We start from the raw sequence: 14912 nt of genomic DNA on the forward strand, positions 1-14912 counted from the left end.
TAGAAATCCCAGAGATAATCTCATGTACATATGGCACCTTATCTTTGACAAATATGCAAAAATATTCAATGAAGAGAGGACAGTTTCTTCAATAAGTGGTGCTGGGAATACTGGACTGCTATGTATTAAAGGATTGAAATCAGAACACTTCCTGAACTCTAAATGGGTTAAAAATCTAAATGTAAGGCCAGAAACTATAAATCTCTTAGATTAAAACAGATACAGGGGGAGGAGCCAAGATGGCGGAGGAGTAGGACGGGGAGAACACTTTCTCCCCCACAAATTCATCAAAAGAGCATTTAAACGTCGAGTAAATTCCACAAAACAACTTCTGAATGCCGGCAGAGGACATCAGGCACCCAGAAAAGCAACCCAACTCTTCGAAAGGAGGTAGGAAAAAATATTAAAAACAAAAAAAAAGAGACAAAAGAGGGAGGGACGGAGTTCTGTCCCGGGAAGGGAATCTTAAAAAGAGAGAAGTTTCCAAACATCAGGAAACCTTCTCACTGCCGAATCTGTGCCGAGCTTTGGAAGCACAGAGGGCAACATAACAGGGAGAAAAAATAGATAAACAATTTAAAACTCGCAGATTGCGAGCCCTACGGTAACTCCCCCAGCAGAGAAGCAGCGCAGACGCCTGCATCCGCCATTAGCGAATCGGGGCTGAGCAGGGAGGCGCGGCGTGGGCTGCATCGCTGAGAGTAAGAATCTGGCCTGAATACCCTGAGCGCTATCTGAGCGAAATAATTTGGGCTAGCAAACCAGACTGTGGGATACCTACCACGTGAAAAGCCAGCCCTAACCTAAGACCGCCAGGCCCGCGCACGGAACAAAGGACTGAACAGAGATAGCCGGCTGCAGATCTTCCCCCTCCGGTGACAGGCAGCCAGAGCCGGAAGGGGGCAATCGCAGCCCCAGAGAGACATTATCTATAAAATTGTAAGCAGGCTTCTTTGCTAACTAAAACTTCTTGGGGGTCTGGATGGTCAACATCTGCCTGAGAAGGTGCACCGGTTTTACATCCAGATAACCGAGTGGCGGGGAGGCGATAAGTCGCAGCATTGGCGCTCGCCTGGGAAGAGCAAATTGGCGCTCGGACCTGGGAAGAGTACAAAACGCAGGCCCAACTGAGTCTGCGCCTCTGAGGACTACCCGAGTGCCTGAACCTGAGCGGCTTGGACCTGGGAGGTGCATGCAGCCCAGGGCCAGCCTCGGATTGTTCCCGGCGGAACAACCTAGAGTCCGAGCAGTGTGGACAGGGAGGCTACACGCGCCGTGAGCGGGGGCAGACCCAGGGTGGCTGAGGCACTGCGAGCCCACGCCAGTGTTATTTGTTTGCACCCTCCCTCCCTCCCTCCCCACAGCGCGACTGAACAAGTAAGCCTAAAAAAAAAAAAAAAAAAAAAGTGTCCTCCACCGTGCCCTTTGAGTCAGGGCGGAAACCAGATACTGAAGAGACTAGCAAACAGAAGAAGATATAACAGAGGGAAACGCCTTGGAAGCTACAGGCAATAGATCAAAACCCTGTGGTTACTACGGACTACATAGGAAGGGGCCTATAGATCTTGAGAAATATAAATCTGACCAAGGAACTAGCCAAAAATGAACTGAACCCACAACACCCACAAAAAAAGAAACAAAAAAGTCCTAGATATATTTTTATTATTTTTACGATAATTCTTTCTTTTTTTTTTTTTTAATTAAAAAAAAAAAATTTTAAGTCCCCTATTGTTCCTTTAATTTTCACTTTTATAACCTATTACTCTGCAAAAAAAAAAAAAAAAAAAGACCCTATTTTTTTCTTCTTCAGCAAACTTCATATATATATATTCTATAATTTTTTGACCTTGTTGTTTTTTTTTGTTGTTGTTGGTTTTTTTTTTTTTCTTCTTTTCTTTAACATTGTATTTTTGAAATTCCAAACTCTACTCTAGATTTTTAATTTTCGCTTTTTGGTATATGTTATCAATTTTGTACCTATAGTTTTTTTTTATATAATTTCTGTGATTTTTTTTTTCTTCTTCTTCTCTGTTTCTTTCTCTTCTTCTTTTATATAACATTGTATATCTGAAATTCCAAACTTTACTCTAGATTTTCAATTTATGCTTTTTGGTATTTGATATCAATTTTGTACCTGTATTTTCTTTATAATTTTTGTGACATTGTTCGTATTTGTGTGTTTGTTTTCTCTCTTTATTTTTCTTCTTCTTCTTTTTTTTTTTTTTAAAATTGTATTTTTTAAATTCCAAACTATAATCTAGATTTTTAATTTTTGCTTTCTGGTATTAGTTATCAATTTTGTACCTGTACTTTCTTTATAATTTTCGCGACCTTGTTTGGTTTTGTTTGTTCATTTTTTCTCTCTTTCTTTTCCTTCTTCTTTTCTTTAACATCGTATTTTTGAAATTCCAAACTCTACTCTAGATTTTTAATTTTCGCTCTCTGGTATTAGTTATCAATTTTGTACCTGTACTTTCTTTATAATTTTCGCGACCTTGTTTGTTTTTGTTTGTTCGTTCTTTCTCTCTTTCTTTTCCTTCTTCTTTTCTTTAACATCGTATTTTTGAAATTCCAAACTCTACTCTAGATTTTTAATTTTCGCTTTCTGGTATTAGTTATCAATTTTGTACCTGTACTTTCTTTATAATTTTCGCGACCTTGTTTGTTTTTGTTTGTTCGTTCTTTCTCTCTTTCTTTTCCTTCTTCTTTTCTTTAACATCGTATTTTTGAAATTCCAAACTCTACTCTAGATTTTTAATTTTTGCTTTTATGTATTTGTTACCAATTTTGTACCTTTAAGGACCCAATCTTCAGGACCCATTTTTCACTAGGGAGTGAGATTACTGGCTTGACTGCTCTCTCTCCCTTTGGACCCTCCTTTTTCTCCACCAGGTCGCCTGTGTCTCCTCCCTAACCCCTCTCTACTCTACCCAACTCTGTGAATTTCTGTGTGTTCCAGACGGTGGAGAACACTTAGGGAACTGATTACTGGCTGGATCTGTCTCCCTCCTTTTCATTCCCCCTTTTATCCTTCTGGCCACCTCTGTTACCTTCCTCCTTCTTCTCTTCTCTGTATAACCCCGTGAACATCTCTGAGTGGTCCAGTTGTGGAGTGCACATAAGGAAGTGACTACTGGCTAGCCCACTCTCTCCACTATTGATTCACCTCATCTCATTTGGGTCACCTCTAACTCCCTCCTCCCTCTTCTCTTCTCCATGTAACCCTGTGAACCTCTCTGAGTGACCCTCACTGTAGAGAAACTTATCATTTTTAATGTAGATGTTTTATCAATGGTGCTGTATAGAAGGAGAAGTTTTGAAACTACTGTAAAAATAAGACCGATAATCGGAAGCAGGAGACTTAAGTCCAAACCCTGACTCCAGGGAACTCCTGACTCCAAGGAACATTCATTGACAGGAGCTCATCAAATGCCTCCATACCGACACTGAAACCAAGCACCACACAAGGGCCAATAAGTTCCAGGGCAAGACATACCAAGCAAATTCTCCAGCAACAAAGGAACACAGTCCTGAGCTTCAAGATACAGGCTGCCCAAAGTCACCCCAAAACTATAGACATCTCATAACTCATTACTGGACATTTCATTGCACTCCAGAGAGAAGAAATACAGCTCCACCCACCAGAACACCGACACAAGCTTCCCTAACGAGGAAACCTTGACAAGCCACCTGTACAAACCCACACACAGTGAGGAAACGCCATAATAAAGAGAACTCCACAAACTGCCAGAATACAGAAAGGACACCCCAAACTCAGCAATTTAAACAAGATGAAGAGACAGAGGAATACTCAGCAGATAAAGGAACAGGATAAATGCCCACCAAACCAAACAAAAGAGGAAGAGATAGGGAATCTACCTGATAAAGAATTCCGAATAATGATAGTGAAATTGATCCAAAATCTTGAAACTAAAATGGAATCACAGATAAATAGCCTGGAGACAAGGATTGAGAAGATGCAAGAAAGGTTTAACAAGGACCTAGAAGAAATAAAAAAGAGTCAATATATAATGAATAATGCAATAAGTGAAATTAAAAACACTCTAGAGGCAACAAATAGTAGAATAACAGAGGCAGAAGACAGGATTAGTGAATTAGAAGATAGAATGGTAGAAATAAATGAATCAGAGAGGATAAAAGAAAAACGAATTAAAAGAAATGAGGACAATCTCAGAGACCTCCAGGACAATATTAAACGCTACAACATTCGAATCATAGGGGTTCCAGAAGAAGAAGACAAAAAGAAAGACCATGAGAAAATACTTGAGGAGATAATAGTGGAAAACTTCCCTAAAATGGGGAAGGAAATAATCACCCAAGTCCAAGAAACCCAGAGAGTCCCAAACAGGATAAACCCAAGGAGAAACACCCCAAGACACATATTAATCAAATTAACAAAGATCAAACACAAAGAACAAATATTAAAAGCAGCAAGGGAAAAACAACAAATAACACACAAGGGAATCCCCATAAGGATAACAGCTGATCTTTCAATAGAAACTCTTCAAGCCAGGAGGGAATGGCAAGACATACTTAAAATGATGAAAGAAAATAACCTACAGCCCAGATTATTGTACCCAGCAAGGATCTCATTCAAGTATGAAGGAGAAATCAAAAGCTTTTCAGACAAGCAAAAGCTGAGAGAATTCTGCACCACCAAACCAGCTCTCCAACAAATACTAAAGGATATTCTCTAGACAGGAAACACAAAAACGGTGTATAAACTCGAACCCAAAACAATAAAGTAAATGGCAACGGGAACATACTTATCAGTAATTACCTTAAATGTGAATGGGTTGAATGCCCCAACCAAAAGACAAAGACTGGCTGAATGGATACAAAAACAAGACCCCTACATATGTTGTCTACAAGAGACCCACCTCAAAACAGGGGACACATACAGACTGAAAGTGAAGGGCTGGAAAAAGATTTTCCATGCAAATAGGGACCAAAAGAAAGCAGGAGTAGCAATACTCATATCAGATAAAATAGACTTTAAAACAAAGGCGGTGAAAAGAGACAAAGAAGGTCACTACATAATGATCAAAGGATCAATCCAAGAAGAAGATATAACAATTATAAACATATATGCACCCAACACGGGAGCACCACAGTACGTAAGACAAATGCTAACAAGTATGAAAGGAGAAATTAACAATAACACAATAATAGTGGGAGACTTTAATACCCCACTTACACCTATGGATAGATCAACTAAACAGAAAATTAACAAGGAAACACAAACTTTAAACGATACAATAGACCAGTTAGACCTAATTGATATCTATAGGTCATTTCATCCCAAAACAATGAATTTCACCTTTTTCTCAAGCGCACATGGAACCTTCTCCAGGATAGATCACATCCTGGGCCATAAAGCTAGCCTTGGTAAATTCAAAAAAATAGAAATCATTCCAAGCATTTTTTCTGACCACAATGCAGTAAGATTAGATCTCAATTACAGGAGAAAAACTATTAAAAATTCCAACATATGGAGGCTGAACAACACGCTGCTGAATAACCAACAAATCACAGAAGAAATCAAAAAAGAAATCAAAATTTGCATAGAAACGAATGAAAATGAAAACACAACAGCCCTAAACCTGTGGGACACGGTAAAAGCAGTCCTAAGGGGAAAGTTCATAGCAATACAGGCACACCTCAAGAAACAAGAAAAAAGTCAAATAAATAACCTAACTCTACACCTAAAGCAACTAGAAAAGGAAGAAATGAAGAACCCCAGGGTTAGTAGAAGGAAAGAAATCTTAAAAATTAGAGCAGAAATAAATGCAAAAGAAACAAAAGAGACCATAGCAAAAATCAACAAAACCAAAAGCTGGTTCTTTGAAAGGATAAATAAAATTGACAAACCATTAGCCAGACTCATCAAGAAACAAAGGGAGAAAAATCAAATCAACAAAATTAGAAACGAAAATGGAGAGATCACAACAGACAACATAGAAATACAAAGGATCATAAGAGACTACTATCAACAATTATATGCCAATAAAATGGACAACGTGGAAGAAATGGACAAATTCTTAGAAAAGTACAACTTTCCAAAACTGGATCAGGAAGAAATAGAAAATCTTAACAGACCCATCACAAGCACGGAAATTGAAACTGTAATCAAAAATCTTCCAGCAAACAAAAGCCCAGGTCCAGACGGCTTCACAGCTGAATTCTACCAAAAATTTAGAGAAGAGCTAACACCTATCCTGCTCAAACTCTTCCAGAAAATTGCAGAGGAAGGTAAACTTCCAAACTCATTCTATGAGGCCACCATCACCCTAATACCAAAACCTGACAAAGATCCCACAAAAAAAGAAAACTACAGGCCAATATCACTGATGAACATAGATGCAAAAATCCTTAACAAAATTCTAGCAATCAGAATCCAACAACACATTAAAAAGATCATACACCATGATCAAGTGGGCTTTATCCCAGGGATGCAAGGATTCTTCAATATCCGCAAATCAATCAATGTAATACACCACATTAACAAATTGAAAAATAAAAACCATATGATTATCTCAATAGATGCAGAGAAAGCCTTTGACAAAATTCAACATCCATTTATGATAAAAACTCTCCAGAAAGCAGGAATAGAAGGAACATACCTCAACATAATAAAAGCTATATATGACAAACCCACTGCAAACATTATCCTCAATGGTGAAAAATTGAAAGCATTTCCTCTAAAGTCAGGAACAAGACAAGGGTGCCCACTTTCACCATTACTATTCAACATAGTTTTGGAAGTTTTGGCCACAGCAATCAGAGCAGAAAAAGAAATAAAAGGAATCCAAATTGGAAAAGAAGAAGTAAAACTCTCACTATTTGCAGATGACATGATCCTCTACATAGAAAACCCTAAAGAGTCCACCAGAAAATTACTAGAAATAATCAATGACTACAGTAAAGTTGCAGGATATAAAATCAACACACAGAAATCCCTTGCATTCCTATACACTAATAATGAGAAAACAGAAAGAGAAATTAAGGAAACAATTCCATTCACCATTGCAACGGAAAGAATAAAATACTTAGGAATATATCTACCTAAAGAAACTAAAGACCTATATATAGAAAACTATAAAACACTGGTGAAAGAAATCAAAGAGGACACTAATAGATGGAGAAATATACCATGTTCATGGATTGGAAGAATCAATATAGTGAAAATGAGTATACTACCCAAAGCAATTTATAGATTCAACGCAATCCCTATCAAGCTACCAACAGTATTCTTCACAGAGCTAGAACAAATAATTTCACAATTTGTATGGAAATACAAAAAACCTCGAATAGCCAAAGCGATCTTGAGAAAGAAGAATGGAACTGGAGGAATCAACTTACCTGACTTCAGGCTCTACTACAAAGCCACAGTTATCAAGACAGTATGGTACTGGCACAAAGACAGAAATATTGATCAATGGAATAAAATAGAAAGCCCAGAGATAAATCCACGCACATATGGACACCTTATCTTCGACAAAGGAGGCAAGAATATACAATGGATTAAAGACAATCTCTTTAACAAGTGGTGCTGGGAAATCTGGTCAACCACTTGTAAAAGAATGAAACTGGACCACTTTCTAACACCATACACAAAAATAAACTCAAAATGGATTAAAGATCTAAACGTAAGACCAGAAACTATAAAACTCCTAGAGGAGAACATAGGCAAAACACTCTCCGACATACATCACAGCAGGATCCTCTATGACCCACCTCCCAGAATATTAGAAATAAAAGCAAAAATAAACAAATGGGACCTAATTAACCTTAAAAGCTTCTGCACATCAAAGGAAACTATTAGCAAGGTGAAAAGACAGCCTTCAGAATGGGAGAAAATAATAGCAAATGAAGCAACCGACAAACAACTAATCTCAAAAATATACAAGCAACTCCTACAGCTCAACTCCAGAAAAATAAATGACCCAATCAAAAAATGGGCCAAAGAACTAAATAGACATTTCTCCAAAAAAGACATACAGATGGCTAACAAACACATGAAAAGATGCTCAACATCACTCATTATCAGAGAAATGCAAATCAAAACCACTATGAGGTACCATTTCACACCAGTCAGAATGGCTGCGATCCAAAAGTCTACAAATAATAAATGCTGGAGAGGGTGTGGAGAAAAGGGAACCCTCTTACACTGTTGGTGGGAATGCAAACTAGTACAGCCACTATGGAGAACAGTGTGGAGATTCCTTAAAAAACTGGAAATAGAACTGCCTTATGATCCAGCAACCCCACTGCTGGGCATACACACTGAGGAAACCAGAAGGGAAAGAGACACGTGTACCCCAATGTTCATCGCAGCACTGTTTATAATAGCCAAGACGTGGAAGCAACCTAGATGTCCATCAGCAGATGAATGGATAAGAAAGCTGTGGTACATATACACAATGGAGTATTACTCAGCCATTAAAAAGAATACATTTGAATCAGTTCTAATGAGGTGGATGAAACTGGAGCCTATTATACAGAGTGAAGTAAGCCAGAAGGAAAAACATAAATACAGTATACTAACGCATATATATGGAATTTAGAAAGATGGTAACAATAACCCGGTGTACGAGACAGCAAAAGAGACACTGATGTATAGAACAGTCTTATGGACTCTGTGGGAGAGGGAGAGGGTGGGAAGATGTGGGAGAATGGCAATGAAACATGTAAAATATCATGTAGGAAACGAGTTGCCAGTCCAGTTTCGATGCATGATGCTGGATGCTTGGGGCTGGTGCACTGGGACGACCCAGAGGGATGGTATGGGGAGGGAGGAGGGAGGAGGGTTCGGGATGGGGAACACATGTATACCTGTGGCGGATTCATTTTGATATTTGGCAAAACTAATACAATTATGTAAAGTTTAAAAATAAAATAAAATTGGAAAAAAAAAAAAAAAAAAAAAAAAAAGAAAGAAAATCCAGCCTTCTCAAAAAAAAAAAAAAAAAACAGATACAATACACTCTTCAACCCTAATCACAGCAAGATCCTCTTGACCCCACCTTTAGAGTAATGGAAATAAAACTGAAAGAAACAAGTGTGACCTAATTAAACTTAAAAGCTTTTTCACAGCAAAGGAACCAATAAGTAGGATGAAAAGCAACCTTCTGAATGGGAGAAAATAACTGCAAAAGAAACAACTGATAAAGGATTTATCATGAAAATATATAAACACCTCATACAGCTCAATATCAGGAAAACAAACAATCAAAAATGACCTGAAGACCTAAATAGACATTTCTCCAAAGAGGACATACAAATGGCCAATAAACACTTGAAAAGATGCTCAACATCACTCATTATGAGAGAAATGCAAATCAAAACGACAATGATATATCAACTCACACCAGTCAGAATGGCCATCATCAAAAAATTTACAAACAATAAATGCTGGAGATGATGTGGAGAAAAGGGAACTCTCTTGCACTTTTGGTGGGAATGTAAACTGATATGGCTACTATGGGTAAAAGTATGGATACTCCTTTAAAAATAGCAATAAAACTACCATCTGACCCAGCAATCCCACCACTGGGAATATACTCTGAGAAAACCATAATTGAAAAACACATGTATACACCCTAATGTTCATTGCTGCACTATTTATAGTAGCTAGAATATGGAACTAACCTACATGTTCATCAATAGATGATGGGATAACCAAGATGTGGCACATATACAGAATGGAAAATTACTTGGGCATAGAGAGGAATGAATTTGAGTCAGGTGTAGAGAAGTGGACAAATGTAGACTCTGTAATACAGACTGAAGTAAATCAGAAAGGGAAACAAATATCATATATATTAATGCATATATATGGAATCCAGAAAAATAGAACTGATGAACCTATTTGCATGGAAGAAGTAGAAACACAGATATAGGGAATGCCCTTGCAGACACAGTGGAGGAAGGAGAGGTTGAGATGAATTGAGAATGTAGCATTTACATATATACACTATCATGTGGCAAAGATAGCTAGTGGGTAGCTGCTATATAACACAGGGAGTCCAACCTGGCACTGCAACAACCTAGAGAGGTGGGATGAGGGAAGGGGAGGGAGGCTCAAGATGGTGGGGATATATATATATATAATGATCATACAATAATATAATATATATATATTATATATATAATTATGACTGATTTGCATTTTTGTACAGCAGAAATAAACACAACATTGCAAAGCAATTTTCCTCCAATTAAAAATAAATGAAGACAAAATAAGGAATACTAACTTTGAAAAACAAAGGAAGGATTTTTGATGCTGAACTCCCATCATGGCCTAGAGGATAGATGTCCACTTGTAAGTACAGGGGATGCAGGGTTGATACCTAGTCCAGGAATATTTCAAATGCTGAGGAGCAACAGGCCCATATGCCACAACTACTGAGCTCACTCTCTAGAGCCCATGAGCTGCAGTTACTAAGCTCACATGCCACAACCACTGAAGCCCACATGCCTAAAGCCTGTGATCCATAAGTAGAGAAGTCACCACAATTTGAAACCCATGTGCCACAAAGAAGAGTAGCCCCCACTTGCCCCAACTAGAGGAAGCCCACCCACTGGAACAAAGACCCAGTGCAACCATAAGTAAATCAATATATAAAATTAAAAAAAAAAAAAAAAAAACAAGGAATGTCAGAGGTGAACCATTGGACCAAATAGATCAATCATTCCATCCAATAGCACCAAAATACGTACTATTCTCAAAGCGTTCATTGCTCAGTCATATCTAACTCTTTGTGACCCCATGGACTGTAGCCCTTCAGGCTCCTCTGTCCATGGAATTCTCCAGGTATGAATACCAGAGTGGGTAGCCATTCTGTTCTCCAGGGCATCTTCCTGACCCAAGGATTGAATGCACATCTCCTGTGTCTCCTGAATTTCAGGTGGATTCTTTACCTTCTGAGCCACCAGGGAAGCAGTATAATCTTCTCAAGTACATGCCAAACATTCTCTGTTGCTGCTGCTGCTGCTGCTAAGTTGCTTCAGTTGTGTCCGACTCTGTGTGACCCCACAGACAGCAGCCCACCAGGCTCCCCCATCCCTGGGATTCTCCAGGCAAGAACACTGGAATGGGTTGCCATTTCCTTCTCCAATGCATGAAAGTGAAAAGTGAAAGTGAAGTCGCTCAGTCGTGTCCGACTCTTAGTGACCTCATGGACTGCAACCTACCAAGCTCCTCTGTCCATGGGATTTTCCAGGGAAGAGTACTGGAGTGGGTTGCCATTGCCTTCTCCAAGAATATATAATATAATAGGTCACAAATAAATCTTGGGATATACAAAAAGATTGAAATCATACCAAATATCATTTCAACCATAATAATATCAAACTAGAAATCAATAACAAGAGAAAAGCTAGAAAATTCACACATATATGTAAATTAAATAACCCCCTAAACAACCAGTGAGTAAAAGAAAATAAAATGGAAATAAAAATAACCTTAAAAACAAATGACGATGGAAACAAAACATACCAAAATATATGGGATGCAGCAAAAGCAAGTATAAGATGAAGGTTTACAGCATAAAAAAACCTACATTAAGAAAAAAATGGCTCAAATAAACTAACCACTCAAGGAACTGCAAAAAAGAAGGAACACCAAACTTAACATAAAAGAATGAAATAACAAATATGAGAGCAGAAATAAACTGAGATGAAAAAAAAACAATACAAAAGACAGCAAAGAGCTGGTTTTTTAAAGATAAAATTATAAAACTTTAGCTACACTATGGAAAAAAAAAACACAAATATATAAATACATGTAAATAAATAAATTTCAAAACGGAAGAGGTGATATTACATGTTACCTCAGAAATACAAAGATCATAAAAGACAATTAGCAAGAATTATACAACAGAAAATGGATGGACTAGAAGAAATGGTTAAGTTCCTAAAAGCACAAATTACCAAGATTAGAGAAATATAAGATGTGAACAGAGAAATGAGTAGGAAGGTTAAATCAGTAATCAAAAGACCTGTTTGTTGTTTTAGTCACTAAATTGTGTCCGAGTCTTTGCAACACCATGGACTGTAGACCACCAGGCTATTCTATCCATGAGATTTCCCAGACAAAAATACAGGCGTGGGATTCCATTTCCTTCTCCAGGGGATCTTCCCCATACTTGAGTCTTTGTTCTGCCCTCAGCTCCTCAGGTCAGGGCTGAAAGGTCATTAATGGACTGTTAGGGGCCTGGGGGGCAGCAGGCTCTGTGGGAGTTCAGGGAGCTGAGGCTAACTGAGGGCAAGGAAAGGAGCACACAGAAGGCTGCCCTCCTCCCCCACCCCACTCCCCATCCCTGTTCTCTAGCTCTTCCCTGTCAGTGCACCCCCAGTCAGGGTAGAGGGCAGAGGGCAGAGGGAATGAACATCCTGAACCTAGGGAAACTTTATTATTCATGAGCACACTGTGCAGGCTGTCATTGGACTGGTTGGAAAGCTGCTGTCCTCTCCCTAGAGGGGCTGGGGGTCCTAGCTAAGCTGTGCTCCCTCTACATGCTCCAGGTGCTGACACGATGAGTGACATGAGTTCTGTAAGCCTGGAGATGGGTCTTGGCAGCTGGGTGACTTCAGCTGCCACACTGTGCTCCAGGATGAGCAACCACAGCAGAGACGATGGTGACACTTGCAGTAAGCACAGTTACAGTGAGTTGGGTGCCAGCAGCTCATCTTTTGAGGAACTGGACCTGGAGGGCGAGAGACCCCTAGGGGATCCAAAGCTCAGCCCTGAGACTAAGCCCCTAGGGGCTGCCAAGTGGTCCTGGGAGCCCACTACCCCAGAGAAGGGTGAAGAGTAACCACAGCCTGCACCTTCCTGTGGCCCAGCTGCTAAGGATCTGAGCAACTCTGCAGTCGTCCTCTTCCACCACTTCCTGGGTTCAAGCAGGGGCCAGGGCTCTCATGCAGCCCTGACTTCTCCTGCCCTGGGCCTCTGGCTAAGCCTTCTCCTCACTGTCCTCTTGGCCCCAAGAGCCAGAGGAGCCTCTGGGGCTGCCATTCCTGTTACATCTGTTTTTCAGATTCAGGTTGGCACTTCCAGGACCCAGAATAAAAACAAATTATTTCCTCAGTTTCAAAAAATAGACTTGTTGCTTTAGTCACTAAATTGTGTCTGATTCTTTCTGATCACAAGGACTGTAGACCTCCAGGCTATTCTATCCATGAGATTTCCCAGTGGAAAATATGAGAGTGGGCTGCCATTTCCTTCACCAGGGGTCTTCCCCACCCAGGGATCAAACTCGCATCTCCAGCCTTAAATGCAGATTCTTTACAACTGAACCACTAGGGAAGCAATAGCAACAGATTAAATCAGTTATTAAAAGGCTACCAACAATGAAGAGCCAACAAGACAGTTTACCTACTGGATTCTACCAGACAATTAAAAAGAATGAATGCTAGTCTTTCTCAAACTCTTCCAAAAAATTGAACAGAGAATTCTATGAAACTCATTTTAGGAGTCCAGCATCATCCTGATACAAAACCCAGATAAAAATACTACAAGAAAAGAAAGCTACAGAACAATATCTTAATGAATACAGATTAAAACCTCTCTGCAGAATACTGGAAAAAATGAATTCAAAAGCATATACAAAGGGTCATACATTATGATCATATGAGATTCACCTTTGAATGTAAGGATGATTCAGTGCATGCATAACAATAAGTATTGTACATCACATTCAAAAATGAAAACTTACCTCAATAGATGCAAAGAAAGTACCTATAAAAATACATTCTATCATGATAAAAGTGCACAATATAAAGCTTATAGAAGTAATTTCGTGACCCTAGGGACTATAACCCGCCAGGCTCCTCTCTCCATGGGATTCTCCAAGCAAGAATACTGGAATGGGTTGCCATGCCCTCCTCCAGGGGACCTTCCTGAACCCAGGGACTGAACCTACATCTCCTGTGTCACCTGCATCGGCATGCAAGTTCTATACCACTAGCACCCCCTAGGAGGCCCATAATAAAGACACATATGACAAACCCATAGCTAACATACTCAATTTTGGAAGGGTAAAATTTTTTTCTTCTAAGGTGAGAAACAAGAGTGTGTATTGTCACCACTCATATTCAAGTCTTATTCAGAGCAATTAGGTAAAGTTTAGCAAGGACCTAGAAGAAATAAAAAAGAGTCAATCAATAATGAATAATGCAATAAATGAGATAAAAAACACTCTAGACAGAACCAACAGTAGAATAAATGAGGCAGAAAATAGGATAAGTGAGGTAGAAGATAGAATGGTGGAAATAATGAAGCAGAGAGGAAAAAGAATTAAAAGAAATGAGGACAACCTCAGAGACCTCTGAGACAATGTTAAATGCCCCAACATTCGAATCGTATGAGTCCCAGAAGAAGACAAAAAGAAAGGCCATGAGAAAATACTTGAGGACATAATAGTTGAAGACTTCCCTAAAATTTAGGGGAAGGAAATAGCCACCCAAGTCCAAGAAACCCAGAGAGTCCCACACAGGATAAACCCAAGGTGAAACACCCCAAGACACATATCAATCAAATTAACAAAGATCAAACACAAAGAACAAATATTAAAAGCAGCAAGGCAAAAACAACAAATAACACACAAGGGGATTCCCATAAGGATAACAGCTGATCTTTCAATAGAAACTCTTCAAGCCAGGATGGAATGGCAAAACATACTTAAAGTGATGAAAGAAAAAAACCTACAACCCATATTACTGTACCCAGCAAGGATTTCATTCAAATATGAAGGAGAAATCAAAAGCTTTACAGACAAGCAAAAGCTGAGAGAATTCAGCACCACCAAACCAGCTCTTCAACAAATGCTAAAGGATCTTCTCTACACAGGAAACACAGAAAAGGTTTATAAACTTGAACCCAAAAC

At 39.1% G+C, this 14912-nt stretch overlaps 1 long non-coding RNA gene across 1 annotated transcript in view; it reads left to right on the top strand.

Annotated features, from left to right (window-relative positions):
- Window positions 1-229: 229 nt before the first annotated feature.
- The window catches only part of LOC133243404 (uncharacterized), a 149692-nt gene continuing 135009 nt past the window's right edge, over window positions 230-14912 (top strand). Inside the window, exon 1 of the long non-coding RNA XR_009735074.1 lies at window positions 230-390. This is a non-coding gene — a long non-coding RNA (uncharacterized LOC133243404). The remainder of the gene's footprint in view (window positions 391-14912) is intronic.

Source organism: Bos javanicus, chromosome X, assembly GCF_032452875.1.
Source record: "Bos javanicus breed banteng chromosome X, ARS-OSU_banteng_1.0, whole genome shotgun sequence".
In the NCBI taxonomy this organism is placed as follows: domain Eukaryota; kingdom Metazoa; phylum Chordata; class Mammalia; order Artiodactyla; family Bovidae; genus Bos; species Bos javanicus.